A 6,120-nucleotide genomic window follows, 5' to 3' on the forward strand; every position below is an offset into this window, starting at 1 on the left:
GGCTGATCATAAAAAAAAAAAACAGCCCCTTCCCTTTTTTTTTATACGGCAATTAAGAAAAAAAACTTCTATAATTTTTTCGGAAAAAAAAAAACTTTCCTTCTTTTCTTTTTTTTTCTGATTCGGTAATAGAGAAAAAAAATAACCTAAAAACGTTTTTTTATTTTCACGGCATACCTAAAAAAAAATTGAGCCGTCAAAATTATTTTCCTTTTGCGGCAAAAAGCCCTAATACAAAAATTGATGAAGAACAAAGTTTATAGTTGCTAATAGAACATGGTTTAGCAAATGAATTAACAATCATGATTAATCTTATATGCTAAAACTATATAGCAAAAACAAGTTCTTGTATCAATGACATGATGATACTATATTTATTTTAACTTAATCTGCATTAAATCAAAATCTACCAATTCTCATATGATAATTTTAACCGATTAAAACAATGATATGATCTAAAGAAATTGGATATAAATCATCAAACAAAAGGAAAAACGAAAGAAGAAAAAAAAAAAAATTAGAAAGATAAAAAACTCGGCCAAAAAAAAAAAAATTTTTTTTTTTTTTTTTTTTAAAAAAAAAAAAAAAAAAACGAAACCCTAATTTTTTCGAGAATAAGGTTATTGTTTACATACAATTTTTATGAAAATCATCAAAATCAAAAACGTGGCCTAGTGCTCTGATACCACTTGTGGGAAATAAATCTGTATACTTCCCTTAAACTAGAAGGATTATAACGATTTAATAAAGATGATCAATGGTCATAAAATAAAATACATAAACAAGAGTAAATGATTCAGAAATAACCTTTGGTCCTAGCAAATATGGCCTAAGAACAATATCAAAATTGATATTCGCCTATTAGTTGCACCCAAGACGATCTGAGATATGCCCTTTGATTATCTAGAAATCAATCTAAAAACCTTTGGTCCTAGCAAATATGGCCTAAGAACAATATCAAAATTGATATTCGCCTATTAGTTGCACCCAAGACGATCTGAGATATGCCCTTTGATTATCTAGAAATCAATCTAAAATTTTCTGTAAAATTTAATTGTCTTTGTGTTCTTGTGATGAGAAAGAGGAGGCAAGGTCAGAAAAAGCATTAGGGTAGAAATAATTCTCTACCTTTCTTTTTATATAGACCGAAATCTGGAATCAATTAGGAAAGAAAATTACTTCCCTAATTTTCGGCCATCAGACCGAATTATGGAGCAAAATTCTCCTTATTTTGGTCTTTCCAAAAATATATAAAGTGTGTTAAATTGTCATCTAGTGAGGATCGAAGCCATGACCTCTTGGCTTGTGTACCCTCACTATTACCACTATGACACATTCAACTTGTTGATATTAAATACAACTGATTATATTTAATTACGAATTAATAGATTAATTCGTCCAAACTAACCTGATATATATTTAATTAAATATAACTTATTATATTTAATTTACGAATTTACAGTTAATTCGTCTCAACTTAATATTATTTAATTTTCATTAAATAATTATCTCATCAACACATTGACTAACTTTTTAGTCATTTTGGGCATCAATGTAATTATATTTCTATAACCACATTTCTCAAATACGTCCTATAGGTGTGACCTTTAGGGACCAGTTGATCACCGCCATCTGTATGATAATAACGTCAAACTTTCTAGCAAGCCAACCGTTATTAGGTAAACGTTAATCAACTGATTAAATATACGAAGTATACCCTTGTGAACCTGTAAGAGATTTACAAATGTTATCACACTAATTTTTGGAGAACACCAGCTCCAACATTATTAATGACATTTTATAATTAAATTTTACGATCATTTTGGCTCCCAGTTAATTTATGGACCAATTATTTGGATTTTAAACGAATTACTTAATAAGCTTGTTGTATTCTTTTTTTTTATCTTAAGTTTTAAGGCAAATATTATTATCTCACTTTTAATCTTTTTACTATTAAAAGTTTGGAAGATATTTTTGGTTGTTACTGTGACTGGTTGTTGTAGAGGATATTAAGGAGATTTTTGTGTACATTTTCTTATTTTACTCACTTTTAAACTCTCCTAAATTGTACTATATTCATTCCTTATTCTATTCACAAAAAAAATAAGGAGAAAAACAAGCTCTAGCCCTCTACCCTTTGAGCCGTGAAAACCACACACAAACCATCATCATTTCTTCATCATTTGTTGCTTAAGTCAATCTCTATTCATCTTATTCCATGGGTAAATTTATTACTTTCTAAATCCTTAATCTCGTTTAATATGTCATGTGATTTAATCATATGATTATTATGTTTTTGTAGGCTTGTAGATATCCATTGGGAAAGCATTTTATTGTTTCGAATCCGGAACAAGGTAACTTCGACGTTACTCGGTATTACATCGATTTAATTGTTGTAGTTGTATGTATTATTGGATTTTTAATGTTTTATGATGATTTATTCATGCATATAATTTTTGAAACCTTTAATTTATGATCTCTTGATACCCATAATTTATTTTGACTATGTATAATTTTATTTTGTCAATAGGGAATTTATTTTGGTTGATTTACAAGTTTTATGATCAAATCGATTATTGTGATATAAAGATATTATAAATTCGTTTTTATGTTTCCATGTGGTGTAAGTTATTTTTCTGGTATGAATAATAGATTTTAAGATATCATGAATTTTCGTGGTAATTTTTTTGGAATTTTAGTAATTATTTCGTAATCTAAAGTATTGATGCGGTATTTGCGATTATGGGAATTCAGTTCGGTTTTAAATAGGTTAAAAATACTAAATTAAATTATCAATTCACTAAAATTTAGTATGTGGCATAGATATGGAGTATAAGGCTGTGTATAAAATTTTAAGTCTTGAAACCTTAATTTCGATTTAATATGCATTTTAAAAGTTTTGGTAAAAACCATTGTTAAATCTGTCAAATCTGTCAGTCTGTTTGTAAAATTAATTTCGGCTGTTTTTATTTTGAATCTACAAAAATTTTGAAAAGAGACTCATATTAGTTTCAAATATAGAGTCTGCACAAAAAGGTTTATTAATTTACGATGAACGGTTTGTTCAGAATAAATTATTTGTGAACAGCTCGTCTTTAAACTGCAGTTCTGCCTTTTGCTTAAAGATTAGTTCATAAAATATATTTCCCTTTTGATACAGTGTCTAATATTTTTCTCACAGAAACATTATAATGTCTAGTTTTGTTAAGAATTTTACTTTGCCTTTAAATGGTTTATTAAAGTCGTTTTATGAAGTGAAACATTATTGGTGACGTTTTCTGACAGTTTTTAGTAATGAATTTTTAGACCCCTATTAAATTTGTCTTATGAAGTTGGTTTTAAATTAAAGTTGTAGCCAAGAGCTACAAAAAACCATAGAATTAGCCTTGCATCATTTTGATTTTTCTGTATTTAATTATGAATTTTACGGTGCGGCTGTTCTGTTTTAGAAACTGTTTTAGAACTCCGTCTCATTAAGGCCTAAATAATATATCATTTACTAAAGTATTTTAAATCATTTGATAGTTTTAAGTTTTAATTACAGTGACTTATCTATTTTAAAGTTCTTGAATTAATTTTATACTTTTGGAAGTAAAGTTTAAGTTTTCTGTTTTGAAGAAATAAAAGTGTGGTTCACTTACGAATATTTGAATGATATACAACGAATAATATACTATCCTTGGGATATTTTTTAAGTTTGGAATAATTAAAGTAAGGGCAAAGAATAATGAACTAAGGCATACGGGTTCTTATACAGCTATATGATTGGGTACCCTTGTGGGAGGTACAGATTGTCGTAGAGTCATGTACATGTTCTTAGACTGGGACTACGCACTGCGTGGTAAGACGAGTCATGTTATCGTTTGTTGTCTAGTGAGTGGACTTGGAGTTGGTCACCTTTGCGTGACACTGGGTTCCCGAAACTAGTGTAAGGTGTTGCCGTATCAAGGAGAATAGCTAAAGTGAAAATCTAGCCTGAACTAAATTATTTCCATTCTGTCATTTGAGGAATTTTGCTTTTAAGCATGTTGCTATCTTAAGCGTGAGTTTGGTAATTTATTTTCGTTAAATATGTTTTGATATTTCAATCTATTTTTGATATATTATTGCTGCTGTAACATTTATATCATGTGATATGGCTGAGAGGATGTCGAGTTACTCCCCACTGATTGTGGTTGTTATGTTTATAACATGACAGGTGTTAGCTTTACTGGGGATTTCTGTGTGAGCTAGAGAGTAGTTTGCAGATCCTACTCTGTTTTTTTGCTTTCTTTTATGGTTTTTAGTTTGAACACTTTGAGAAATTTTATTTTCGCCCTTTTTAAAAAAGTGGCAATTGTTTAGACTTGACCGTTTGTTTTTATTTTATCCTTGAGAATTTTATACATTCTCAATTTATAACAGTTAGAACTTTTATCTTTGTGTATTTAATCTCATTCGACAGTGTTTCCGCCACTATTTTGCACTAGATTTTATAGGGGATTACAGTTGGTATCAGAGCATCACTGCTCCCGACGCTCACACATTGATCTTTAGGAATATGCCAAATAAATGATTTGACTAAATAAATGATTTAGTGAGAGATGGGTAGAAACCATAAGGACTTGGATGTTAGTCTATGTGTTCCTGCAAAATCAATGACTAGCATTGAATCTATGTTTTATTTTTCCGATGAAGAAGATGAACGAAGGTGGACATGGACGTGGTGTTTTCCCGGACCAGAACGCGATCATTATGGTGATATTGAACTCGCTCCAGAACCTAGCTGACCGCGTGGAGAACTTGATGCCACAAGGAAGGGACAATGGTAGTTCCAGCCCAGATTCAATCTTGCTCAAGCTGCAGACCAGTTGGCCAAGAGTAGACTCAAGTTTCACGATGGTGCAGTAGACCAAGAGATGATTACATTGTGGATCCGTTAGATGAAGCGATCCAAGACTCGTGTGTTTATTTCTCTACAAGAAGATGGAGCGGCCTAGTGAGCCCTCTTGCAACTCTAGAGCCTTGAAAATTCCTTCTCTGGTCTCAGACCTTGTTAGTCTATGATCATCGTTCTTCTTTCTTTACTTTTTCAGTCTTAGCTACTTCCTATGTCCTTATTATAAATTTTAAACTCCTATTCTGATGAATTAATCCTTGTTTGTGATTCCTCCACCTTCGTATCTATTCTATTGAGATTCACTGGTTTGACTGACTCTCCCTTAGTGAGCTTTGATGGAAGTTAAGTGTGTTTGAGGTTTAGTAAAGTCTTGTTACTTATGGTTGAGTATAGTAAGTTTTATCTTTAATGCCTAATCTTGTAAGAGCTTTTATTCCTTCAAGATTAACTGAGTGGTGATCCATGGTTTATGGAGTAAAGATTTTTGCTTTAATGTTGGCCTTGAAGTATAGGTAAATCACACATTTTGGATGCTAGCAGTGGTTGGAACTTTTATTACTGTATCAGTGTATCATGATGGGTTAAACCGATAGCATGTTAGAAACCTTAATATTTAATGGATACCTAGTGTCTAACCTAGAACCAAGCTGAGTATGGTTAATAATATCATTTTGGGGTTACCTATCTAATCTTTAATTAATGAAGGAGTAGTGAGCTTGTGAGATCATAGGTCATTGCTTAGAGCTTTAATCTGAGTGTTGTGGCACCCTTGCAGATTTTGTTGGCGTTATAAGAATATTGGTTTACCTAGATTAACTTCAGTTCCGATTCTTAAGGATTTAGATCGTTGAGTTTTTATGTAAGGTTGTAACCTATGAACTTTTGATTATCCGTCTTATCTTACTTGGGATTGCCGATTGTGTACACCTATCGTGTCTTAATGTTAACCGTGGTGAATGAAGTGCTTTGAGGAATATTTTAGTACGATTTATCTTTAAGGAAATTTTTTCGTTAAGTTTATAACTTCCTAATTGTTGCAGAGTTATGTTTGAAAATTTGATGGACTTTTAAGAAACCTTCATCTACTTTGAATGATACTCTGTGGGTGTTAGTAACACATTGGTGTGTTCAGTTTAGAGGATTTCTTGTTGAACATTATATTGTTTGTTGGTGAATTTCATTTGGGTTGTATAACTTGAGGAGTCTTATGGATTTAGTAACCTTGTTGGTTTGGTTGTGAT

General features: G+C 31.0%; 1 long non-coding RNA gene across 1 annotated transcript; it reads left to right on the top strand.

The window, feature by feature from the left end:
- The first annotated feature begins 2,067 nt into the window (after positions 1-2,067).
- On the top strand, positions 2,068-5,185 carry LOC141590808 (uncharacterized). The gene is made up of 3 exons (XR_012520495.1): positions 2,068-2,222; positions 2,303-2,354; positions 4,678-5,185. It is a non-coding gene; the product is annotated as an uncharacterized LOC141590808 (long non-coding RNA).
- The last annotated feature ends 935 nt before the right edge of the window (positions 5,186-6,120 follow it).

The sequence above is a fragment of the Silene latifolia genome, chromosome 7, assembly GCF_048544455.1.
Source record: "Silene latifolia isolate original U9 population chromosome 7, ASM4854445v1, whole genome shotgun sequence".
NCBI lineage: Eukaryota > Viridiplantae > Streptophyta > Magnoliopsida > Caryophyllales > Caryophyllaceae > Silene > Silene latifolia.